General features: G+C 43.0%; 1 protein-coding gene across 6 annotated transcripts in view; it reads left to right on the top strand.

The window, feature by feature from the left end:
• Positions 1–26,726, top strand: part of SLC23A2 (solute carrier family 23 member 2) — a 130,139-nt gene that overhangs the window by 17,157 nt on the left and 86,256 nt on the right. The window contains exons 2-3 of one of the 6 annotated variants that reach the window (XM_032351342.1): positions 9,893–10,019; positions 10,860–10,969. The exons of 1 other annotated variant lie outside the window; for it this stretch is intronic. The gene's annotated coding sequence lies outside the window, so the exon portion shown is untranslated. Of the gene's footprint in view, positions 1–1,564; positions 1,666–9,892; positions 10,020–10,859; positions 10,970–26,434; positions 26,605–26,726 lie in introns of those variants that run through there. 4 more of the 6 variants (XM_032351344.1, XM_032351345.1, XM_032351341.1 and 1 more) reach the window with 4 other exon arrangements.

Genomic DNA, 26,726 nt, shown 5'->3' with positions numbered 1-26,726 from the left:
AAGAAGCATACACATGTTGGAAAATAATTCTAACTTGTCAGAATTGGATAAAGCAAATTGTAAAAGTCACATGGGCCTCTTTTACCTCCCTGCACTTCCTGGCAGTTTGCTCTTTATCCTTCCCAGCCCTTTCTTATGTCCACAAATATGTTCTGTAAAATTATACTTTTAATAAAAATGGGATTATACTACACATACTGTGCAACTTGCATTTCTCAAAGGACAACATACATAATTTCAGTTTAACTGAAAATAAGCTATTCTTCAAAAGCGTTTCTTTAGTTACTTTTTTCCCTGGTATTTCCATTATTCCTCTTCTTGACATAATCTTCACTGATGGATGTTGCCTTGGTGCTTTTCTTCTGAATCTTTACATTTTTAATAAACATAGCTTAGAATGGATTTATGGTTATGCAGATTTTATTTTTGGAAATAAATTACCTTTCTCTTCTGCCCTGAATGTAGCGTTTTAGCAAGAGAAAAACAGTTTCTCCATTCATATGCTCATTATTTCAAACTGAGTAGTAATTTTTGTCCCCAAACAGCAAAAGACCAATGTTTAGTTTCTGAAATAAAAAAAAAATAGGATCCCTGGAGGCTTCCTGAAGGCTGGACTGATACAAGTGTGATGGCATGTGTATGCTTTTTTGCCTCAAGGCCGTCAGTGATTGTGATGCTAACTCACTCCTGAACAAACAGTAGAAAAAGTTGCAGCATTAAAAAAAAAAAGTTTGCAGTGGAACTTTTTTTTTTTTTTGGGTAAAGATTTTATTTATTTGACACAGAGAGATCATAAGCAGGCAGAGAGGCAGGCAGAGAGAGGGGGGAAGCAGGCTCCCTGCTGAATAGAGGCCCGATGTGGGGCTCTTTCCCAGGACCCCAAGATCATGACCTGAGCCAAAGACAGAACGTCAACCCACTGAACAACCCAGGCGCCCCGGAACTGTTTTCTAACAGGAAACTGGGTATCTGGCTAAACTCACCTGTGTTTTTCTTTACAGTGGTGGGCCAGACTCCTGACTGGTGTTCCAGAGACAGCTGCCCCAGGTCAGGCTCTGGGTTCGTTTTTATTGTGAAACATATGCACAGGTATAAGGGTATGTAAAACAATAAAATGAACATCTGTGTACTTATTGATAATCCAGCTTAATAAATAGAGTACGAGCCAGCTTTTTTTTTCTAGAAGCACCCTCACATTTGTAAGAGGCTTTAAAAGAAGGTGATTTTTTTTTTTTTTAAAAGATTTTATTTATTAATTTGACAGGGAGAAATCAGAAGCAGATGGAGAGGCAGCCAGAGAGAGAGAGAGAGGGAAGCAGGCTCCCCGCTGAGCAGAGAGCCCGATGCGGGACTCGATCCCAGGACTCCGAGATCATGACCCGAGCCGAAGGCAGCGGCTCAACCCACTGAGCCACCCAGGCGCCCTAAGTAATCACATCTTCTCTCCGTTTCACCACAAACAGCACTGGTGGGGTGTTGTGGTGCTGGCATTGAACACAGTGTAGAGTCATAAAGCCCAATCGTCATAGGCGTGATGGTCCCTGACCCCAATTTTGTCACATAGGAGTTCCAGGACCTTGACCAGGCTTCGCCCCTCTTGGTTTTCTTACTTGTGAAGTTGGACCCAGTCATTTCCGAGGGCCGTTGCGAAAATAAAGTGCACAGGTATGATACGTTAACCTGAAAAATAAAAGTTATTTTATGGGTTTATTAACTGAGATTTGCAACTTTGGACATAAAAGCTATGGCCAACAAACAAAGGAGAAAAAGGTTACTTTATGGAGAATGAGGAAGTCAGAAATCCTTGGAAGAAAAGTAGGAGTTCAGGGTGATGTGAGGGTTTGTCTTTGGCTGAGTTGCAGGAGTGGTTAATTTCTTAGATGAGATACTATGTACATTTTCCCCTCTTGGGGCCTGTTATTGATGATTCTTTCCTCTTGAGATTCTTCTGTTAGGGTTGTAATTTACAATTCTTCTTATAGTTGGCATTCAGTGATACCGGCTCCCCCTTCTAACTTCCTGACTCTATTTTAGTGAAGTTTCCCTTTATAAATTTTTGTATTTCCCCCTTTTGATTGAGATTTTTCTCCAAAAGCATTGCTGATCAGTAGTCAGAGTCTTATAATTTAGTGGCATTTGTCTCTCAGTGCTAAGATGGACCTTTCCTGTGTCATGTCCCACACTGGGAGAAAATTCTACAGACTGGAAATTCTACAGATTGAGGTCACTTTTGAGTAACAAGGAGGGGTGCAGGGAGAACTCTCTGGCATCTCCCATTTCTAGTGCATAGTTATCCAGATTGTAAGCGTTGGAGATTTTCTCTTTATTGGGTATGTTAATTAAAAAAAAAGATTTTATTTATTTATTTGACAGAGAGAAAGAGGAGCACAAGTGAGGGAAGCAGCAGGCAGAGGGAGAGGGAGAAGCAGGCTCATGGCCCAGCAGGGAGCCCAACGCAGGGCTCTATTCTGGGACTCTGGGATCATGAACTGAGCCAGAGGCAGACACTTAACCGACTCAGCCACCCTTGTGCCCATGGGTATGTCATTTTTATAAAAGTTTGACAGGCAACAAGTACAGAATCAAAAGTAACATGACAGTTCCAAATTCTGTGATGGTTCTTTTTTTTTCTTTCTTTCTTTCTTTTTTTTTTTTTTTTTAAAGATTTTATTTATTTGACAGAGAGAGATCACAAGTAGGCAGAGAGGCAGGCAGAGAGAGAGAGAGGAGGAAGCAGGCTTCCCGCTGAGCAGAGAGCCCGATGCGAGACTCGATCCCAGGACCCTGAGATCATGACCTGAGCCAAAGGCAGAGGCTTTAACCCACTGAGCCACCCAGGCGCCACCCCCCCCCCCCTTTTAAAGATTTTATTTATTTGACAGAGATCACAAGTAGACAGAGAGGCAGGCAGAGAGAGGGAGAGGAGGAAGCAGGCTCCCCACTGAGCAGAGAGCCCAACTCAGGACCTGATCCTAGGACCCTGGAATCATGACCCAAGCCGAAGGCAGAGGCTTAACCCACTGAGCCACCCAGGCATCCTTGTGTGATGGTTCTAAACCAGAATCCTAGATCTGAAAGTAGCCATCTAGGGGCATGTGGGGGCTCAGTTGGTGGAGCGTTCAACCCTTGATCTCTGGGTTGTGAGTTTGAGCCCCTTGCTGGGTGTGGAGATTACTCAAATAAAATCTTTGAAAGGAGCCAACTAAAAATATTCATTGGCACTGATTACAATTTAGGGGAGAAAGTTCCCTCTATAGGAAGCAAACCCAGAGTTCATTATGCCTACTAGAAGTCACCCCTTTGAGCCCATCATGAAAACAGAATAATGAATATGACAGGAGCATTTTTAAGAATGAACTGAGTTCATTTGGGAAGGTACAGTGCAGGTATAAATATGAAGCAATAGCTGGTGGGCTTTTTGCGAAACAGCAAAACTCTGCAGACACTTTAAAACAGTATTGTTATCTTGAAAGAACTGTTCTAACCAAATGTAATAATACAGTAAAGTTGATAATTCAGAAACCATGAGTTTTGGATTAGAATCTAGACTCTGTTAATAGTCCAGATGAAAAAGAGACTTTGTGAATCCTGAACCTTCTAACAGGCCAGGGCTGGACATGTTGGGGGAAGCAGTCTCATCCAGATTCGTCTGCTTCAATTCCAGGAAATCATTACTTTCAGGTCAGCAGGCAGTGTGGAGGTCCAGTCAGGGTTTGCTGACTTTCGACAGGTTGTGTGAATGCAGCACGTCTGTTCCCTGGGGTTTGGCAGCACGTGGGTGGGTTAGCAGCACCTAGGAGGGGTCTTTCCAGGGAGGCTGAAGAGAGTCTTTCTGGAGGTCTTTTACTGTAGATGAAATTTCCAGGTGCAAGGTGTGATTCTGAAGTTTTCACCTCCAGAGTGTGTGGTGAAAACACGTCTCTACTAGCGCCTGGTTATTTTCAACAGGAGCTGCGAGGCTTTTACACAGTTGAAGTGTATCTCTATCAACCATGGGTCAAAGGCGGCGGGGACGGAGTGTATCGGTCGTTCTCCGGTTATTTCAGAGGGTCAAAGTCTGAAGGGCTGGGTCTGAGTTAGCAAGGGCCAATGTCAGTGCTTTAGGCCCAGATAAGAGGGGAGGTCTCTGCCGATTTTGCCCGTTGAATTTTAATAGTGCCCGTAGCACATTGGACCAATCTGAGGGCAGAAGTGTCGTAAAACTGGCCGATCGGCACAGATTTGCTGAAGCACCTGCCTGCTAAAATGGGTTCCTCCATCACTCTGAAGTTAAAGAGGAGTTCTCCGCATGAGGATGATTTTTTTTCTAACAGAATTTTAGCTACAGAAACAGTAGTGGCCTCGGGTGCAAGAGACAGCAGTGGTCCAGGGAGAAAACATAAGAACCATGACTAAAACATATTTAAATCCGTGAGATGGGGGGGTAGCTCTATGAAATCCATTTGCCAAACCTTGAATGGCCCCTTTGGTAATTTCAAGTGAGCGGTGTGAGTGAATTTTTTGCATTATGTTTTGGACACATGGGGCAGATGAGGTAGGCACTTTTTGTGGCTTTATTTATATCTCCCCACTGTATTGGTTCATGAATTGGGCCAGATTATTTGGTCCAAATCACAGTTTGTTTATTTTTTTTTTTATCAAAGCAACAATGATTAGATTCCCAGTATTGTTTTTCCTGTTCTGGGGGCCAGTTGTCAGGTGTCTCTGGTCAGTTTTTCAAAAGCCTCATTTGGGAGAATATCTCATTGGACTGTGAAGGAGGTTTGGCTCTTGATTTCTTTGAGAGCAGTGTTTTGGTGACAGTATCGTGGGGTGGTTTCCTTCGGCCTCCAAAGAGTTGAATCTGGAATGCCCAGGAAATTCAGTAAAAGAGCAGCTGGCAAAAGTAGGGCATTTAATGAATTTTAACCCTAGGAGCCATTTTTAATCTTATCCTCCTTGGACATAAGGGTACCACATTGTTGGCGTAACATTCCAGAGTGCTGAGCTACCTGAAGGCAGACCAGCTGTGGGTATAAATGTTTGTGGTTTGATCTATGGCCAAGGTACAAGCTTGCCTGAGAGCGTGAAACTCAGCCTGTGGGGCTCAAGTAGCTAAAGGTAGAAGTGCTGCCTCGGTCCCTTCCAGAGGGGCCACACTAGCATTCCCAGCATGGTACTTGTCATTCTCATCCTCTAAACCAGCACCATTGGTAAAACACGAAAAATCCGCCTTGATTAGAGGAGTTTGCTAGGAATTGTCACAGGAAGTCCAGAGGTGATCTGTCGGTCTCAGGCAGTTGTGAGGGGTCTCCTCTGTGAAGGAGGAGAGGAGAATCGCAGGCTTAATTATGGTTATGGCAGTGAGAAGGAGTTCCGTGACGAGCAGGTAGCAGGGGGATCCCCTAGGAGGTGAGGCGGCTGACTGAGGTGCTGAGTGTGGTGAGATTTTAGGGGGCCTTCTGCAGGCAGCACAAGCTTGGTTAGAGGGAGTCCTGAGACTCTTTCTTCACGGGCCTGAACCAGAAGGGCAGTGACAGGAATGGCTCTGAGGTGGGGGCTGAAGGGACATCCCTGGGCACAGGTTCCAGTGTTTGGCTCTCCTATCCTGTGGGTTAGTGATGGTCCCCCATATTTTTGGGTAAGTACTCCAGGCATTTTCTTTCTTCTCACACACAATGAGGAAAGGGGACGTTGATCATTAGGATGTCGAGGGCAGGAGACTTTATTAGACTTTTCTTTAAAGTCTCCAAAGCTAGGTCTTCTCGATCTTTCTGAATGACAGGGTCAGGTTTGTCATTTTTCAAGTAAAGCATACAATGGTTGAGCTGTAAGAGAGAAGTTTGGAATCTCAGTTTTGACAGTAGACAGCCAGCCCCCAAATACTTTGTAATTGGCACTTAGTTTAGGTTTTGGGTGCTGTGAAACCAACCTGAGTCTAAATGTAGTCCTTGTTCTGAGATCAGGTGCCCTAAGATGAACCTGAGTTGGTGCAAGCTGCAATTTGTCTTTGAAGACTTTATGTCCTTTTGTTTTGTTTTGTTTTTAAAGGATTTTATTAATTTATTTGACAGAGAAAGACATAGAGAGAGGGAACACAGCAGGGAGAGTGGGAGAGGGAGAGGGAGAAGCAGGCTGCTCGCCAAACAGGGAGCCCGATGCGGGGCTCAATCCCAGGACCCTGGGATCCTGACTGGAGCCGAAGGCAGATGCTTAACCGACTGAGCCACCCAGGTGCCCCAATTTTATGTCCTTTTGAGGCCAAAAGTTTTTAACAGATGAATGCTGCCTCCTGTGAAAATGTTTAAGAAAAGGAGCAGAAAAGCAGAACATAAATACATATTGTAACCAACTAGAGCCTGCAGGAAACTTTATATCCTCTGAATCAACTTTTAAGGTTTATAAGGAGTTAAGAAGGTCTGCCTGTATAACCCGGAGCATTACTATCCAGGTTTATTACTGTTCTTCCCAGGTGAAAGCAAGAAGATACTGTCCTTATGAACCGGAACACTAAAAGTGCACTATATAGAACAATTACAGGGAAGGAGGATTTGCTTTTAGTGGGAAAGGACATCAGTGTGTGGGGGTTGAGAACAACAGGGTGCCCAGGGATAATGTTACTTATTGCTCTGAGGTCCTGGACTAGCCTCCATCCTGGGCCAGGTGTCTTCTCACAGGTAAAGTAGGGGCTCCCAGGGCCTAGTATAGGGGATGATAAGGCCCTGAGTCTGTGGTCTCCTACTCCGGGCTTGATGCCTTAAAGGGCTTCTTTATTTAAAGGGCATTTGTTCTGGGGAGAGGTGGCGAGGGATCTGTTTGAATCTTGGTGGGAGGCATGCTGTGAATCCTGCCAGTATCAGTTGAGGAATCTGCCCATAAAGAGGGTGGCAGCTGACCCGATGGGGACAAATGCGCCGTGTCCCCAGACTCCCCTATCGTGCCATCAGAGATGGAGCAAACAGAAGAGGCTGAAGGCTCATTTAATCCACCTGGTTGGCAATTTTGATTCTAAACTTACTTTCTTCTTTCAGGAGAAATTCTGGCATAATACTTTCCTAAGAAATCTTGTTCCAGTGAATGAATGGGATGGAGAAACTAAGGAGAAAAGGGTGGGAATCTCCAAGGGTCTAACCGAAAAGGAATAGGTGCAGAGACAGGAACCTTTGAGGTTTATGAGAGAAGCCCCTTTCTCCCCCCCAATTATTTGGGCTGTTTTCATGCTCTGTTGCCTGTAGGACCTGCTTTCCAGGAGTGGCATAGCGCACAGAGAATATAGCTGTGGAGATTTCATTCTCAGTCTGGAGAGTGGTTTCTTCAGGCCAGTTAAGAGTGGGGACTGGGAAGAGCCCCTGTAGGTCCTTGGAGCCCCATTGCTGGGAATTAGGAGGACGTTGGAAAGGCTGGCAAGAGGGCTGAAGGCTTCTGGAATGTTTAGGTTTGTAACAGACTTTTTTCCCATTGCCCTGGCCCTTTGCACCTATAGCAGAAACCAAGGGGTTTTGGTCTGTTTAGGGGCTGTCATTGGCCAGAGTTGAAAATTGAGAGTTTAGTGGTCTTTCTTTTAGGTGGCCCTTGTGGGTGTGAGTGAGCTGGTTTGCCAAGCTAGCTAAATGTGGAGTAGATGCAGTTTCCCATTCCATGCTGCTCCTTCAACTAAAAAATCCTGGTTCAACCTGTTAGTAAATGAGAGCTAAATGCTACCCAGGTGTATTCTCTAAAGGAAGACTAGAATCTTCCCCAGAGACACTTTGGAGTTGGTTATAGTAGTTACGACCAGGTCACCAGGCTATTGTGTGCAAATTTGAATTTTGTTCCAGTCAACAGGCTTAGGAAAAGCTACTGTAATTGCCTGATGGAGATTTCCGGTGAGCGTTCTAGGATCTTGCCAAAGTTAGGGGTTTGTTTCTCTAAATGTTTTAGGATGTTCTCATGGGGCTAATTTCACCCAGTGTTTGGCGTGGTCCTCCCCGAGCACATGGCCTGGCTGATACAAATCTTAGAAACCGGGGTGGTAAGTTGGAATAAGTGTGTTAAATTCTTTAGCAAATGTGAATTTTGAGTCACTTTAGGAAACTCTTCAACTCTGGTGCATAGTCTGGCCTTGGTCCAGGGAACACAAGAGATTTGGGTTTTCAGATCCTCAGAAGACTTAACTTTAAAGGGGCAGTTTTTATTATGTTCAGGAAAGGAGGGAGTGGGAGAGTTTCAGAGGAAAAGGGAAGTTCAGGAGTGAACACAAGACAGCTGCTGCACATCCTGAGACATAGAAGACAGGAAGGAAAAAGGCCTCAGAAGCCCTCTTCTCTTTGTTTGCCTCCGTTATTCTAGAAATTGTATTTTGTAGACAAGCAATTTTAGATTCCTGATAATATTCCCTGTTCCCAAGAAGTTGGGTAAAAGGCTAGCACAGTTTCAGTCGGAGTAGCCTGGTTCATAACAGGAGCTGGACCAAAGGCCAAATGAGCATTCTTATAAAGAACAAAGCCCTAAAACAGATGCCAAATAATTCTTAGAGAGCTTAAAACACAGAATGGAGCTCAAAATCCAGGAGAAAAATTATGTTCAAGTTCTAGGGTTGGCGAGAAAGCAGTGAGCTCAGGTAGCTCTGTGGATATGGGTACCTTTTTGTTCATCAGCCTTGGAGTTGTTGGCAGTCTTCTGGATCCCAATTCTAATCACCAAATAATGTTAGCCTTCAAAATAAGTTTTTTTACCAGCAAAAATGAGTTATTTGGGACATTAAACCGTGGACAAACCATAGGCAGGTACAGCAGAGAGGAGGATTATTTTATGGAGAAGGAAGAAGTTGGGAGTTTGTAGCAGAGCCCGTTGGAGGAAGACACTAGTTCAGGGTGATGGTGGCTTGTCATGGGCTGAGTTGGCCAGGGTTGCAGATTTCTTGTAGGGGCTGCAGTGCACTGTCTTGCTGTTTTGAGCCCTATCATTGATAATTCTTTCCTCTTGAGATTCTTCTGTTGGGGTCTGTGATGGACAGTTCTTCCTGTGCTTAACTGAGTTTTACTGGCTCCCCCTTACAGCGTCCCCTGCTTTCTTCCCACTGCATATTAATGACGTTTCCCTTTATTAAGTTTTTTAAAGATTATATTTATTTATTTGACAGAGAGAGATCACAAGTAGGCAGAGAGGCAGGCGGGGGTGGGGGGGAAGCAGGCTCCCCGCTGAGCAGAGAGCCTGATGCGGGTTTCGATCCCAGGACCCTGAGATCATGACCAAGCTGAAGGCAGAGGCTTAACCCACGGAGCCACCCAGGTGCCCCATCCCTTTATTAATTTTAACAGGTCCCTGGGGCTCCTGGGTGGCTTCATTGGTTGAACATCTGACTCTTGGTTTCTGCTCAGGTCATGATCATCTCAGGGTCATGGGATTGAGCCCTGCGTGGGTTTCTGTGCTTGGTGGAATCTGCTTGTCCCTCTCCCTTTCCCACTGTTCCTCCCCTGCTTTTTGAGCTTGTTCTCTCAAAGAAAGAAAATCTTAAAGATTAAGAGGTACTTAGTATGGTGAGCACTAGGGAACACTAGAGAAGTATGTAAAAAGATTTTTTTTTTTTTTTTTTGGTAAAAAATTGAGGTGTTATGCTAAGGAATTTAGAGTTTCAAAGATTATCAAGGAAGAAACCCCAACTAAGTACAAGATTGCTTTTCCCATGTATTCTAAAATACCATCTTCCAAAATATTCAGTGCAGATGAAGAGCCGATGTTGAAGGGCAAGAAGGTGCATTGTGTGATCCTGCCCAGGGGCTGGCTGGGGCCAGATGCTCCTTAAGAATGAATGTGTCATAGAACAGGTTCTAGGATTGGCCACAATGAGTGAGAAGTAGACTCCATTCATGCGGAGTGCCTCCTGGTAGGTTCATTATTGCTCTGTTTTTATTTACCATCTGTTTTTCTCTAGCTAGGACTTGACTCTGCTAACCGGGATCCCCCTGTGGTTTCGAGCTTGGACCTCAGCAGCACGAGGAAATGTAGCTCAGCGGCTTGTAACGGAAAGCATATGGACAGGTCCGCGGCGCGGCATTTAGGTGCGTCTGAAACCCAGTCTTTCTCGTTCTGCATTTCACGATGCGGTTGTGCTAACAGCCCTTTAGTGTTAGAATTCATCTGTGCTTGACCTTGTCTTTGCACATGTCCCCAACAGTCTAAATGCAATCCAGGGAATAATTAATAGTTCTATTAATGCTAATGATAAGGTAATAGACTGCTTTAGGCCAAATTCCTTGTAAGCAGATTAAAGTAGAAAACAGGCAAAGTCTTGCTACTAACGGGTAGTGATAAGGTAGGAAGTAAATATTTTCATTTTCCTTTATATGCTTTTGACTTTTTTTAATCATTAAAATTTGAGTACTTATCACCAGTTGAGGCTCCTTGTCTGGGTCCCAGGTCTGAACCCTGGAGGTAGACTGAAGCCCTCTTCTTTTTCTAGCATTCCACAATTTAAGTGGTGATATTTATTACATTACTCCCCCCCATCCCAAAGCTTGATAGGCATTTTGGCTATTTTAAATGTTTCGCTAATACAAACAATACTGCAATGAAATTTCTTGTACATATTTTAGGGAGAATACCCGTAAGTAAGTTTCTAACAGTAGAATTGTCGGGTACAGTGCTTAAGATTTTTTAGTATTTTAAATTTTGACAAATTGTCCTATAGGGAAGCTGCAAGAATTAACAGTCTTATTAATAATTGTTCTCTCAAACAGGTTGTCTTGTCAAAACTAACTTATTCAGTATGGTAGGTATAGAATGTTATGTTGGTGGTACTTTTATTTGTTTACTTCTAACAAACTAAAATTCACAATTATAAGTGCTTTCACAAATGCTAAAAAGGGGATCATTAAAATATTTTTTTCATTTTCTAATAGAAAGTCTGTACTTACTATTTAAAAAAAAACAAGAAACAAAAAACAAACACGGTAATTCCAAGAATTTAGGAGGAAGATCTTTGATGATCCTACCACCTAATGACACCACGGTGAGCATTTGTGGATTTGACTTTTTTTCTGTGTGCAGTTTTTTTTTTTTTTTTTCCTCCTTAAGCCAGTATCAAATTATATGTAATCCATTCTTAAAAGTTTATTATTGTTTATTAAATGTTTATTAAATGTTTATTAACCACAAGGGAGGTGAGGGGAAGACTGTTCTGCCGGGGGAGTATCTGCAAAATATGTGGTCTCTCAGCTCTGAGTTTCAGTTACAGTCTTTATATTTCAGTTCACACCTCTCTTTCTCTGCTCTGTGCACAGAACTTCTCTCTCAGATCTCTGGTCTTCGATGGGTGCTTGCTGGGTGTACATACCACCCCCAGCTCAAATTCAGCATGTCTAGACTTTGTTCATTACTTGCCTTGTCAAGCCTGTTTCCTTATTTAAAGGAGACACTCTTGTTCTTTCTTTCGAGGTCCTCTTTGACACTAGATCTTTTATTTTTTCTTGTTCAGCTCATTCCCTCTATCCCTTTTTTTCACTGTCCCATCCACCGTCCCAGTGGCCGGAATCCTTGTACTTGGATTAACACAGCAGCTTCTTGAGAAAAGTCTTGAGATTTTTCAGCAGTGGACTCTTTTCTGTTCTCCTCACCTGCCCAGAAGCTCATGTTTCATAAAGCTGTGTTGCATTTACTCGAACTCCTTTGACCCTGCAGGGGTATGTATGCTGTATGCTGTGGCTAAGTTGTTCTCGTGGCCTAGAGGCTGCCAGACTTTGGCCTACCTTGGTCTCCGTGGCAGCCCACCGCTCAGGAGACTCCGTCCTCCGAAGTTGACCCCCCACCCCCCAAGCCCACGTCCCCAAATTCATTTCTGACCATTTCTGGCCCTTTTGGTTTCCTTTCTCCGAGTGCTCATGCCCAGTTTGATAATGATCACATCTCTATAATTCACTCACTGTTCCAGTCACTGAGATGGCACACGTAATCCATTTCCATCAGTGCGGAGACTCGTGGCAGTTTAGGAAACTAGCCAAACGGTTGGTTTATTCCTCCCCCCGCCTCCTCCCCACCCCATACAGATGCTAAATATTAAGTTTACAAAGCTGAGAAGTGAGAAGCCTGCCAGTTAGTGTGTTACCCGGAGCACACAGGTGATAGTTCACTGTCCGGGCAGTCATTGCTGAGAGTACCAGCTCTGCCCGGTGCTGGCAGCCTGCTGACCAGGTGCCTGGGTCTGATCTCGGGCACATTTTAGAAGCTGATCCATAGGTGTGGACGGACTTGGATAGAAACTGGATTAAAGACTTGGAGCTGCGAGGAAGTGTGTTTTACTGGTGGCTGATTTCGAGAGGCTGCATCTGGTAGTTCTGGAGTCTTTGGTTTACAGACTGTGTGCTGTTGACGTCAGTGTCCCAGTTTCTCATAACTAAACATGTTATATAAAATGCTCATTGTTGATAGTTTGATCGGTTGCAGCAAGAGAATTAAATATTTACTGGAAAAAATGGGTACTTTCAAAAGCCTCTGTAAACACTGGTGAAGATCAGGGAGCTTGCATAAGAAGGGGAGGATGATGGTTACTATGGAACAGTTATTGTGAAGGGACTCCAAGCACATTAGGTGAGCGCTGGCCTTTTCGGTGGGATGGGTTATAAAATCAGTGTGTTAGTGTTGGATTAAGACCAGCTGTTGATAAATTGCCTAAGTCCTTGGCTGACTTTGGTATGGAAAAATCTCATCAATAAATATGTCCCAGTCCTTCTAATGACTATTATTATTATTATTATTTTTAACAAAAATGCAGGTATTATTCTGTTTTAGCTTTGCCATATGAAACCAGAACTTGCAGTTCAGTAGTTACAACGCCCCTCTGGCTCTGAGACTTGGATGGATGCTGTTAGTTTTATTTAGGTTTTGTGCTGGTTTTGAGCTTCGGGCTTGGAGCCCCTGGATCCCCTTAGGACCTTCAGCTCGTGCTCGCTGTCAGCTCATGGATTTATGCTTTGGATTTTTCCACATCTGGCTCCCTCCCATCTTCCAGGAAAGGGAAATTAGGTTATGGCAGCTGCTCCCCTCCATCAGGGAAAGCAGATACGAGGAAAAGAGAGAAGTTAGGCAGAGTATACAACCATGGTAATCATGGCCACAGTCCACCGAAAGAGTCTGTTCTGCTTAGATTGTTACCCACACACTGACACATAACACAGGCCAGGCCGTGTCTCCTTCCCCAGCCATCAGAACAGGCCCTGTATTACTGGGCTACACCACCAGCTCTGCAGTCTGCACCCCGGTGCCCTCATTTCTTTGAAATAAAGAATTTGGTGACCCAGGAAAATCTGAAGAAGTACACTACTGTTTTTAGATAAAATCAGCCTTTAGGGATGCCCGGGTGGCTCAGTTGATTAAGCAGCTGCCTTCAGCTCAGGTCATGATCTCAGGACCCTGAGATTGATTGGGTCCCGCATAGGGCTCCCTGCTCAGCAGAGAGTCTGCTTCTCCTCCCTCTGCCTGCTCCCTGCCCAACTACCCCCCGCCTTCTGCCCTCTCTCTCTCTCGCTCACTCTCTTTCTCTCAAAACAAAACAACTCACAAAAGCCTTTAGAAGTAGTTAGAATTTAGGGCTATGAGGAAATAGAGGAAAATCAGGAATCCCTGAGCACAGTACGTTTGCAGAACATTGAGAATGCCTCCCTTCTGACCACACTTTGGTCTCTTTACTCAGCTTCTGTCAGCAAGTCCTTGGAAGTGAGAGGCTGAGCATCTTGTTACAGGGATTGGAGTGCTATACTTTCTCCTTCTGGTTTGTCTTGCCTGTGTATTTATTTTATATTGTCCATAGGCAATGACTTCAGTTTTAAAAATTAAAATAGGGGTACCTGGCTGGCTCAGTCTGTAGAGCCTGTGATTCATGATCTTGGGGTTGTGAGTTCCAGTCCCACATTGGATGTGGAGATGACTTTAAAGAAATCTTTAAGATGATACATACACTGTAGAAAAATAGGAGCAAAAAGTCATAATCCTGTCATCTGGAGTTAATCAGAAAATCACAAAACACTTGGGCATTTCCCCTTCATTTTGTGTGTGTGTATGTACACACTGTAATGGGGATATCACGTATATTTATTTCGTAACCTTCCTTTTCCTCCACTCAGGGATACACTCAGCACATTTCCTTCCATGTCAGTGAGTACTTCTGTTACCAGTTTTTAAATCCCCACAGTGTTCTGAGAATGTATCTACAGATTTTTTTTTTTTTTTTTTTTTAAAGAGACTACACGTGAGAGCAGGGGGAGAGGGGTGGAGGGTAGCAGAGAATTTTTTTAAAAAGATTTTATTTACTTACTTGAGAGAGAGAGCGTGTACAGGAGAGCATGAGTGGAGAGGAGGGGCAGAGGGAGAAACAGATTACCTGCTAAGCAAGGGAGCTGAGTGAGGGGCTCAATCCCAGGATCCTGGGATCATGACCTGAGCCGAAGGCAGATTTTTAACTGACTGAGCCACCCAGGTGCCCTGGGAGAGACGATCTTAAGCAGGCTCCATGCCTAGTGTGGAGCCTGATAGGGGCTCCATCTCATGGCCTGAGATCGTGACCTGAGCTGAACTCAAGAGTCAGATGCTTAACTGACTGAGCCACCCAGATGCCCCAGAATGTATCCACAATTTAACCAACCAATTTAGGCATTAATATTTTCCCCTTCAGGTTTGGATTATTCTATGCATTATTTTAGTGAATGTTCTCATAATTAAAAACTGAGCCTATTTTAATTATTTTGTTAAATTCACTAAGAGTAGAATTGTTGGGTCAGAGGCTATATGTATTTTTAGAGCTTTTGATGTTGTTAAATGGCCACCTAGAAAATTTAAACCAATTATTATTCCCACTAGCAGCTTATCTAAGTGCCTGTCTACTGAAGGAACATTAATTATTCAGTAATCTTAAGATTTGTTGAATGAGTAATAAGTGATGCATTTTATTTGTGCTCTTTTAGACTTTTCATGTTTTTAAAAAATGTTGTCTTTTTTTAAAGATTTTATTTATTTGACAGAGAGGGACAGTGAGAGAAGGAGCATAAGCAGGAGGGGGTGGGAGAGGGAGAGCAGGTTTTCGGTTGAGCAGGGAACCGATGTGGGGTTCGATCCTAGGACCCTAGGACCATGACATGAGCCAAAGGCAGACACTTAATGACTGAGCCACCCAGGTGCCCCTAGACTTTTCGCCTTTTTTTTTTTAAGATTTTATTTATTTGAGAGAGAGAGAGAGAGAGAGAATGAGAGGGGAAAAGGTCAGAGGGAGAAGCAGACTCCCCATGGAGCTGGGAGCCCAATGTGGGACTCGATCCACAGACTCCGGGATCATGAACTGAGCTGAAGGCAGTTGCTTAACCAGCTGAGCTACCCAGGCGGCCCCTGACTTTTCACATTTTTTTATAAGAAAGTTTATGCATGACTAGACTCCCATCAGCAATACAGTGAGAACCACATTAAATTAGGAAGTAAAACCTCTCTGCCTACTTGTGATCTCTGTCTGTCAAATAAATAATAAATAAAATCTTAAAAAAAAAGAAGGTAAAGGGAATTTTGACAGTATTAGGAATTCTTACAGCCACACAGACTTCTCCCCCACCCCAAGCCGACTACTTTTTAAACATGTGTGGTAAAGTGTTCTGAAGCCAGTTTACCTGAGAACTGCCTTCCTGACCTGGTGGCTCTCTGGATAATTTTTAGGTATACCCTCTGTTCTCTGAAATCATATTTTACTGTTAGCCCAAACTTAGGAACCATGTAGGTTCAGAAGAACTTGGGTTCCTCACTGTGGGACCTCAGGAAGAACATATGTTTGAACAATGAGGGATCCTTGGTATGAATTGTGGTTGTTGCTTTAGAGAGAACAGCAAAGGGAAGTGTGCGATTTGATTTGGATTTTAAGGGGTCTGGGAAGGATTTTCTGAGGAATTGGTAATTTAAGTAAAGATCTGAAGTGTAAATGGGGAATTCTCTGGATGTTACATCCTTCTAGGATTCAATAATGCCTGCCATTTTGAAGGCCACCCCAGTCTGTGACCCGACCCTCCGCTTACCTTTTTGCTTTCATCTACCAACTTCTTGACCATTCCTACTAATGAGAACATTGGCGCCTGTTTTGCTCCCTTTCCTCCTACTATTTCTTCTAACATCGTTTTTGAGTTCTTGGCTCCTCAGGCCTGTGAACCTCACCCTCCCTTCACGGGATCCTTTCTGGCAGTTTTACTTCGAGTTACTTCAGCACTCCTGAACCTTGCCCTCTCCCATATGACGCTTGTGGAGTCTCTGCACACATCCTGTCCTTCATTAGGTCTCATTTGTTCTCTCCTGGTTCTTGTTCTCCTCAGGTACTTTGGCATTCTTTGGCTGCTTCTTCCCTTCTGCACTCTTTGTACCTGCTGTGGGTCCACAGGGAGTCATGTGACTGTCCTCTTACTGACATCTTGGTTTCCTCAGTGAACTGTCTGGGTGACTTACCAGCCTTCTTCAGTGGCACAGTCCCGTTTTTTTTAGTTTTTCCATGTTTCTTCTCCCGTTACACTCTGCTGGAGAGAAACCAGGTATCAGAGTGACTTTCTCCTTCACCTATTTACAAGTTCTGGGCTCAGCCAGACCCTTGACTTTTTTTTTCTTTTTCCTTATGGGAGTCCTTTCACTCCTCTTTCCTCCAGTGTCCTCCTCCATCTCTCCTCTCCACCATGACTTCCACTTCTTAGTTCATTAAGAAAACAAGTCATCTGATAGATGCTCCCTCCACTTCCTGCCCTCCTCCCTCAGCTAGCATTGAGAGACCGTGGCTATCTGTATACATCTCTGCCCACTTTGTTCCACAGAGGGTATGAGGCAACCCTGCAGATGGTCTGCGTGGAACGGTTTTCATACATCCTGGAAGTTTTCCTGCCAGGGCCACAGGAGAACCACTTGCTACTCCCAGTGGCATCATTAGGACTTCTGATCCCTGGTTTATAGAGACGTGTTTGTGTTTTCACAGAAGGCAGAGTCTTAGAAGTGGCCCACCCCTCAGGCAGTGGCAGGTTAAATGACCTCTTGAGTCGACAGAGCCCATCCGGGGCATAGTCAGTGCTGGACATGCCATCGCCTCTTCAGCAGCCTTGCCTTATCTTAGATGAAAATACTTTAGATGGACGTTTTCTCCCTTGAGTGGGAGGTAGGGTTGGAGGTGACGAGGACATGAAATTTATTTATAATTAAAGAAAAATGGATAGTGGGTCTACATAGAACAAAGTCTGAGAGCTTCCAAGGACAGACAAGGCAATTAGGTCTCCTTCCTGTCTGACTGCAGCTCTGTTCTCTGCAGGCAACAACTTGTACCAGGTTTTATGTGTTTGTTTTGTGTATCTTTTGGTAAGAGTTTATTTGTGAAATTTGTAAAATTGTGAAATTTCAGATACAAAGAAAACGAAAGGATGAACCCTCATACCAGATACTCAGGTTTAATAAATCTAAACATGCTCTTGTCTTTGCTTTAGGTCTTTCTTTTATTCTTATTAATTTTCATTTATTTTATTCATTTATTTGAAAGAGAATGAGAGAGAGAGACTGTGAGATCGGGGAGGGTCAGAGGGAAAACAGACTCCCTACTGAGCAGGGAGTCCAATGCAGGACTTGATCCTGGGACTCCAGGATCATGACCAGAGCCAAAGGCAGCTGCTTAATCAGCTGAGCCACCCAGGCACCTCTGCTGTAGGTCTTTCTTTTAAAAAAATAAAACATTTTAGATATCCTCTTTGTATTCTTTGCTAGTGTTCTCTCCTTCTCTCCCATATTTTTACCGTTGTTTGTTTTTGTTTTCTTTTTTAAATAGGAGGGAGAGGGCGGGGAGGGGCAGAGGGAGAGAATCTTAAGCAGGCTCCACAACCAGCGCAGAGCCTGACATGCCATCATAGGACCCCGAGATCATGACCTGAGCCGACATCAAGGGTCGGAAGTTTAAGTGACTGAGCCACCCCTTGTATTTTGACTAGTGTATTACATGTTTATATACCAATAAAGCCACATTCAGTCCCACATTCAGTATTGACTGCATGATTTAAAACCTTAAGTAATAGATCTCATGTGGTCTGTATTCTGCAGCCTGCTCGCTCATTCAGGAATGTTCTCGAGGCATGTTGATCCAAGCGGCTAGATAGAGTTCATTTTAAGTGCTCTTTTTGAATTCTGTTTGAGCCTCAGAACTTACATATTCTGTTGATGTGTTGGTTGTGTACTATTAAAAGCAGGGTCAAGATGCTGAGGCACGGCATTGCTGAATCCTAGTGCAAACATGTTTACAACCTACTAGATGCCACCAAATTGTTTTGCTGAGAGTTTGAACCAATTTACATCTCTGGCAACAGAGTGGGGAAGTTCCTGTTTATCCACAGTCTTGCCAGCAGTTGGTATTATTAAGCTTCTTTCTACCGGCCTTATCTGGTCGGTGTGGAATGACCTTATTAATAGGGTTATACCACAGTTGGTTTATCCATTTACTGGCTAAAGGTGAACAAGTCCAGGTTTTGGCTAATATAAATAAAGCCACCATACACACTTATGTGCAGGTGTTTCATTGAATGTAAGTTTTCATTTCTCTGGGTAGATAGCTAGGAATACTGTTGCTGGGTCATAGGGTAAATGTATCTTTTAACTTTGTAAGAAATGGCCAAAATGTTTTTCCAAAATGTTCGTGCCATTTTTACATCCTGACCCAGGAGTGTATGATCGTTCCAGTCACTCTGTGTTCTTATCAGCATGTGGTGTATCACCTTAGTTTTAATTTTTGTTTTAGCCATTCTAGCAAGTAGGTCATATACTTTTTTAACACAAAGAATTAAATTTTTAAAATTGGATATTTTAAGGACTTGAAGTAATAGATTTTTGCTATTTAAAAAAAATATTTTATTTATTTATTTGACAGAGCATAAGTAGGCAGAGAGGCAGGCAAAGAGAGAGGGGGAAGCAGACTCCACTGCTGAACAGAGTGCCTGACGCAGGGCCTGATTCCAGGACCCTGAGATCATGACCTTAGGTGAAGGCAGATTCTTAACCCACTGAGCCAGCCAGGCGCCCTTGATTTTTGCTAATTTTTTCCCCCCCTTTAATTCAAAATCAGAGCATTTTGTTAGATGTGTGAGAATTACCAAAGAGTGATAACGGAGGCGGTACAATATAGTGCAGCATTCGAAGGCTGCTGCTAGAAAATTGGGTAAAGGTGTTTTTCTTGCTGCTGTCAGCAAAGTTCTTTAAGTTATGGTCTCTTTGATTTACTGATTGGACTTCTTTTTTTTTATTGCTTTTCCTGGAAAATATGTATTAAAACTTTACAGTGAAGCATATGCAGTCCCCATTTTAATGACATCATACACCTACTTATGATCTGCCCCCCCAACCCCTGCCAGGCCTCAAATAAGATTTAATTTGAGAATGCTTGTTGCATTATGAAAAACAGAAGTGCTGAAACTACAGAAGTAGGCCAACACCATTATTTTACAGAGCAAGATGTTTGAGGCCCACTGGTTAATGACTCCCGTGCCCACACCCCTGTGTGCGTGTACCGGGCTTCTAGGTTCCGGGGACGTGCTCTTGTGCAGACCCTGGAGCTCTGCTGCATGTTGCTGACCTTGCCATGCTGTAGCCTGTACCTGGGGTTGGGAGGCTATAGTCTTCCCAATGGAATTGCTTTGAGAGTTGGAGAAATTTGATTTTACTCTCAGTGATGGAGTTCTGGCGCGCACTGTCAGCTCACATTCCGAGCTGTGCTTTGAGACCGTGAACCAGTGGCTGGCCTTTAAATGTCAGAGAAGCGAATTTAAGGTGAACAGTGAATTTGCTTCTCTCACCCAGATGTTTACCCTTTACCACGATGCCCCCCTTTGAAGGAAAATAACACTCATCATCATTCATCTGGGTTTTAAATACATACTGATCCATTTCCCTTTGAGAATTTAGTCACTGGGCTTATTCCAAAATGTGTTGTCTTGCCAGATTGTGTCTCTGCATGTTTTGTTTTGTTTGTTTTTATTTAAGAGTATAGTTCAGGCAGTTCTAATATAACCAAATGTGAAATAGAAGCTCTTTTCTCTTATGTAATTTGGCACCTTTATTTCTTACTGGTTCACCATTGTTAGCATACTGATGGATTAATACGGCTCAAGATGGTTCTTGCAGCCAGCCAGGGGTGGGGGTGGGGTGGTGGGGTGGTGGTGGATAGGACTTACTTCCACTCCTATCCCATGGGCCAGAACTTAGTTACGTGGCCTTGTCTAACTGCAGAGGAGGCTGGGAAATGTTTCCTGAATTTTGTTGATTCTGTGCCCAGCCTAAAATCAGGGTTTTCATTTTTAAGTTATTTGTTTATTTTAATTTTATTTTTTTTTTAAAGATTTTGTTTGTGAGAGAGAGAGAGAGAGTGCCAGAGAGAGCATGTACAAGCAGGAGGAGTAGCGGGCAGAGGGAGAAGCAGGCTCCCCACTGAGCAGGGAGCCCGATGTGGGACTTGATCCCAAGGACCCTGGGATCATGAGCTGAGCCACCCACGCATCCCAGTCAAGGGTTTTTATAACAATTAATTGATGAGAAAACTCTTGGAGACACCTGCTGGCATCTGACACTTTTGATGAAATATAGAAGTTGCCACACAAAACAATACATAGTTGGAAATAAGTTGTATATGAAATGTGTCTTAATTCTGTTTACTGTTCTGTGTATTTGAAATTATCCAAAATAGTTTTTTGAAACAGTTTTCAAAGTACTTTACGGAGAGCTAGTTAAATTTTGTAACACTAGGGGGTGCTGTTAGACAATGCATTTGCTGTTTATGTTTCTAGAACCACTTTTTTTTTAAAACCCCCAGGTTGGCTCATTACAGAATCAGAGCAGGTTTTGTCCAGCTGATAATTCTAAACCTTCTTTGTTGTTTTACTCAGTTTTTCAACATTTTTCTGCATTGAAATGTCAGTATATAACATTTATTTGGAAAGACAGAAGTAAGCACAACCTATATGGAAGGGTATTTTTCAAAACAATTTAGATTTTGTCGTTTAAAGGAAACATGAACTAGAGATTGCATTAATCAAATTACATATTTTCAAATGCATAATTATTTCTGAAATGTTAAGCAGTTTTTTTTAGTATTTGTCTTCAGTTTAGCCTTTTAGTTGTTTTGCATGATTTTTTGTTCCTAAACTTACTAACCTTATAGGTACTAAGATTTGAGCTGCTTCTAATTTGTCTCTTAATACAATGGGAGGGGCATAAAACTTAGAAAATAAGATGAACGAAAAGAAGAAATACTCAGAATCCCACTTTATAGAGATGACCACTGTAAAGTAATTGGGGTATTGCCTTACTTTCCTAGTTCACTTGTCCATGTGTGTATACAATACTTCACAAAAGGGAGGAATTAATATAGGTTAATGCTAGTGCTAAGGATGTTTTTTCTGTTTTTCATTTTGTAACTCCCTACCTTTCTGACGTATCTTATTCTAGGTTTTTATTTTATTTATTTATTTTTATTACTATTTTTAAAAGATTTTATTTATTTATTTGACAGAGAGAGAGAGATCACAAGTAGGCAGAGAGGCAGGCAGAGAGAGGAGGAAGGAGGCTCCCTGCTGAGCAAAGAGCCCGATGCAGGGTGATCCCAGGACCCTGAGATCATGACCTGAGCCGAAGGCAGAGGTTTTAACCTACTGAGTCACCCAAGCACCCCTTATTCTAGGTTTTTAAACTCATTTTCTGAGTCAGAACTATTACCTATAAATAATTATTTTGTCTTTGATTTTCCAATATTAGCACTTTGTTTTTCTTAAAGATTATATCTATTCATTTGAGAGAGAGGGAGATCACAAGCAGGGAGTGGGTAGGAAGAGTAGTGGGAGAAACAGACTCCCCTCTGAGCAGGGAGCCTGATGAGGGGCTCAATCCCAGGACCCCTAGATCACAACCTGAGCCAAAGGCAGGTGTTTAACCTACTGAGCCATCCAGATACCCCCACAGTATTAGTATTTCAAAACCTTTTTCTTACTGTAGTTGTTGGGACAGTTTTCTGTAATGGAGGCTATCAGACTCCTTCTGTTCCTGGCTTTAATGGACACCTCTTGGGGTTTTTCAGGGCACATATCTTGCTGGCTATGGCATGAGATGGGGATTCTTTTTGAGGATTTTTTTTCTTCTGTGTTGAATGTGCTAAGAGCTTTTTTTGTTTGTTTTTAAAAATATTTTAGTTATTTATTTGACAGAGATCACAAGTAGGCAGAGAGGCAGGCAGAGAGAGAGGAAGGGAAGCAGGCTCCTCACTGAGCAGAGAGCCCTATGCAGAACTCAATCCCAGGACCCTAAGATCACGACCTGAGCCAAAGGCAGAGGCTTTAATTCACTGAATGCGCCCCATGAATGTGCTAAGAGTTTTATTTGAAAATTGATGCTGAATTGTATTTGGTTTTTGTTTATCTTACAATTTTTTTTTCTTCTACCCATTAATGTGAGTTGTAATACTAGCTTTTTTTCTTTGTCAGGCTTGTGATCTGGATGATGCTAGATTTCTAAAATGGCTGATAAGCTTTTTTTTTTTTTTTTAAGATTTTTTATTTATTTATTTGACAGGGATCACAAATAGAAAGGCAGAGAGAGAGAGGAGGAAGCAGGCTCCCCATTGAGCAGAGAGCCCGATGCGGAATTCGATCCCAGGACCCTGGGATCATGACCTGAGCCGAAGGCAGAGGCTTTAACCCACTGAGCCACCCAGGCACCCCTGATATGCTTTTTAAATTTTCATTCTCCAGTGCTTTGAACCTGAGTAGCCTAGGAAGTTCTGTTCCTTAGTGCTTACAGGCATTTGCCTAGGAAGCTACCTGGGCCCATGTATTTTGGAGTGGAAGGTTTCTATCTGCCTTGGCCTTGGGAAGCTTGTTTAAGAAATTTCTTGGCTGTATTTATCCTCTTTTTTTTTTTTTGCTTTTCTAGCCAATTTTTCTTTCTCTCATTTCTTGTCCTTTAGGGTATTTTCTTACTTATTCTTTTATGTTGTAAGAGTGTTTTTACAGTTTCAGTTTCATCTTTGACCCAACAGTAATTTGGGAGAAAGGTTGAAAATTTGGAAGTTGGTACAACTTTGTTGATTAACAATTCTTTTGATCTCTTCTGGCATTATGGTCAGGCAATGAGAAATAATAAAGGCTCCTTTTTGTGGGGGATTGAACTTTTCATTTGGCATGATGGCCAGTTTTCACAAATGCTCTTTAACCAGTAGAAGGAAGGCTCTATTTTCTGGTTGTGCACAGTTTGGTATCTATTTTGTTAGCTTTATCCATTAAATTGGTGGCATTTTCTCATCAATAAAAAATAAAGCTCACATGAAGATGGAGCCTTTGCCCCTGTCTCTCTACCCTCTTGTCCCCATCTTCTTGGAGACACTGAAGTACATTTGTGAACTGTTGGTCCTTTCTTCTGTATTGTTAGCCAGCCCGTGGACTTAATTTCATCGAAATGATGCTTGGAACATAAAAATTGACATAGTATTTCTGTTGTGAATTCTTTCCCTCTTTTCCCCTGTTTAATACTTCTGGTGTGATTTCATTGTGTCTGATATTTAAGAAATAATGAGGCAGGCAGCATTAACATTGCTTTATTTTTGTTTCACTTTGCTTAAGGTGTATTTTCGGGCATTGGCATTTGTATTCTGACACATCTGAGAATACTTTATATTTAATTCATTTATAGGTTTAGTTTGTGTTATAGTCTGTGATCTGTTTCCAATTTTAATAGTGGTTTCCTTTAAATTAAAAAAAGAAAAAAAAAAACACTAAAAAACAAAACAAATCACCTCCCAGACAGACAAACAAAACCCCCTGTTTTCTCCGTAATTATCGCGAAGGTCTAACAGTGTTTTCAGAGTCCTGCTTGTTTGGGAGATGGGTTTGAGCATTATCTTATTCCCTGTCTTCAGTCATCAGTAGTGTAATCTTGCTCGATCTGCTTTATTGTTATTAGTTATATTTTTCACGTAACCTAGCATATGTTTAGGGAATAATTTGACATATAGGTTCAGTTTTATAATCAGGTTGATCTTCACTATTTAAGAAATTTCTTCATTATTTAAGAAATCTTGATGGTTTTGACTGGTATATGTCATTAGCAGCCCTGTGTATAATGTCTCTGAATTTTGCCTCTTAGGCGTTGGAATAATACCCTGAACCCCCACCCTAACCGCCCTTCTGAGCCCCTGCATATATGAGGTTGCAATTTTTTTCCTATTTTTTAAGTTTTTTTAAATTTTTCAAATTTTTTATTTTTTTGCTTTCCCACATGAAGGGCAGCTTGTCTAGGTATAAAATTCTTTGGGATAACCTTTTCTTCAGTTCTCTGTCTTCATTTTCTATAGACTTCTGGCATTTTCATGCTGCCTTGGAAAATCCTGGGGTTCATCTTAATTATTGCTATTACTTAAGTGACCCTAACACGTTCTCCTTCTCCCTCGATGTTTCTACAACTTTTTCTTCCTGTAGTTAAATTATTTTGCCAGAATGTGTCCAAGAACAGGTTTCTTCTCCCTGATTTTTACATGAATCTGGCATGCCTTTGTCATTTGTTTAGTCAGATTTTAATCTCAGAGTAGTTGGTTTCTAGTCTGTATCTTTCTTGAATCTTTAAGCCTGTTCTGTTGGTTGTTTATACAACAGTTCGGTGGAGCTAGAATTCACCACCACAAAGTTCTGCTGGTGAACCTGTGCAGTGCAGCAGCTCCCAGGGAATCAGACTTGTATAACCATCACTGTCAAGCTTGGCACATTTTCTTCATCCCATAAAGAAATCCCAAACTCATTAATAGTCCCTCCCCATTCCTCTCCCCCATCTCCACCCCAGCCCCAGGCAACCACTGATCTACTTTCTGTCTCACAGTGAATTTGCCCAATCTGGACATTTCATGTAAATGGAGTCCTATTTGACTGGCTTCTTTGTTCTTTTTCAGTCTAGTCAAGGGGCACTGGTTATTCATATCCTGGGTTTGCTCTTTGCTTTTGTCTCTCCACGGTTCTCCTCTGTGAACTGTTACTTCCTTTCTGGACTTTTCCTTGTCTCTGTGTTTTTCAAACCTGTCCTCCACCCTTTAGTTTTCTGCTGTTTCCTTGGGTATTCACTTCTCTCTTTTGCTTCTTCACCACCCACAGCTGTCCTTCTTGGTGTCTGTCCATTTTCTTCATGTAATTGTGTGATCCTGTTTCCCTTTTTTAAAAAATAGCAACTGTTTCGTTTTTTAATTCTGTTCCAAATTGAAATTTTTCTTTGGTTCCTAGAGTTAAACCTTTTCCAGGCTAGAGTCTTCACAGAACAGCTTGAGGATTGATCTTGTGTTCATGATACAGAGACTGAACTCTTTTTCCCGTAGGCCACATTCTAGCTTTTTCCTCTCAGCTCACTTTGGAGTGGAGGGGCCTTCTGGTCTACCTGGGCATGTTGCCGCAAGGCGTTGGGTATGTCGTTGTGACCTCTGCTCCTGCTCCTGAACAGTTAAAGCTCTTGGCTGTCAGCCTTCTCCCCACTTCCACTGCAGCTGCAACTGCAGTCAGGTGGCATCTTTCTCCTGTGCCCACCACTGACTTTCCAAAGATGATTCATGAAATGAGTGTCTGTCAGAGCTGCAGTTCTCCAGGCTGTCCTGTCTCTTCCTCTGCCTTTATCACATCTTCAGGATGCCCTGTGCTGCTGGGAGATGCCCTTTCTGCCTGCCTGTTTCCCAACAGAGCCATGTGGTCCCTGCGTGGTGTTGGGAAGATGGAGGCAGGTTCTAGCCCTCTAAAAGCACCACCCAGGGGAGCAGGTGCCCGCTGTTCGGCTTCCTGGCAGGCTCTGGCCTGGAGACAGGACTACAGAGGACAGAGTCTGACCACAGGTGTGGCTTCTTCACTCCTCCTGGCACTAGGTTGTCAGCATGGGTTTGCCTTTCTGAGTGTTTGTGTGGGCACTTCCACTCTTCCATATGGCCTCTGTGGCTGGGACCTGCGTGCCAGAGGCCACACACTGCCAGGCTCTGGCAGCTGGCTCCAGTAGCGCAGTTTCTTGTTGCTTTTCCCGGCATTTCAATGAAGAGATCATGCTTTGAGGTGTATTCTTAATCTTTGAAAGTCCTTGGGCTTTGAAAACAATTGTTTTGGGAGCTCCCAATCGGGGAAATGTTTCTGGGCCCCCAGTTGGGGAAATGAAACATTACCAGGAAGCAACATGACTCTCCCCCCCACCCCCCGACTCCTTCACTGAGCTTGAAAGCAGTGCAGGTGGACTCCTTCCTCTGGACAGGAGTGTTCAGAAAGATAGGTTTTAATTTCCCTTACTTGTGTGGGTTTGAGAAATGTAATCCCAGCAACTGCCTGGTTTCCACAATAGACAGGCCACCCTGCCCCGTGAAACCTGGGCCACACTGATGGTGAGCAGGCCCTACCAGGAGCCTGTAGTAACCATCTGTAACCAGGTGGTGGCTGTTGTGTAACTTCTGACTAGGTGGCGTGATTATACAATTTTGGCGAGCCTGTGTGGATTATAAAAGTCGAAATTCCTTCGGCTCCTAACACGGCCACTACTGAGCATCAGGGTGATCCCGGCCACGTACAGATGCCCCTGTGGAGCTGGTGGGTCGGACACTGACGAACAAGTGTTTCTGTGGATAGGGTAAGATTTCTCTCTCCAGGTAGGACCAATTTCTTGGTACATTAGCTCTGCTTTGGGGAATTAATGTCTCTCTGTCTGTGTGTCTGTGCATCTGGGGCTACGGGGGTCTGTTTCCATTCTTG

This window comes from Mustela erminea, chromosome 7 (genome assembly GCF_009829155.1).
Source record: "Mustela erminea isolate mMusErm1 chromosome 7, mMusErm1.Pri, whole genome shotgun sequence".
Lineage (NCBI taxonomy): Eukaryota > Metazoa > Chordata > Mammalia > Carnivora > Mustelidae > Mustela > Mustela erminea.
The sequence above is the reverse complement of the archived record's forward strand: the minus strand, read 5'-3'. Positions and strand labels throughout refer to the sequence as shown.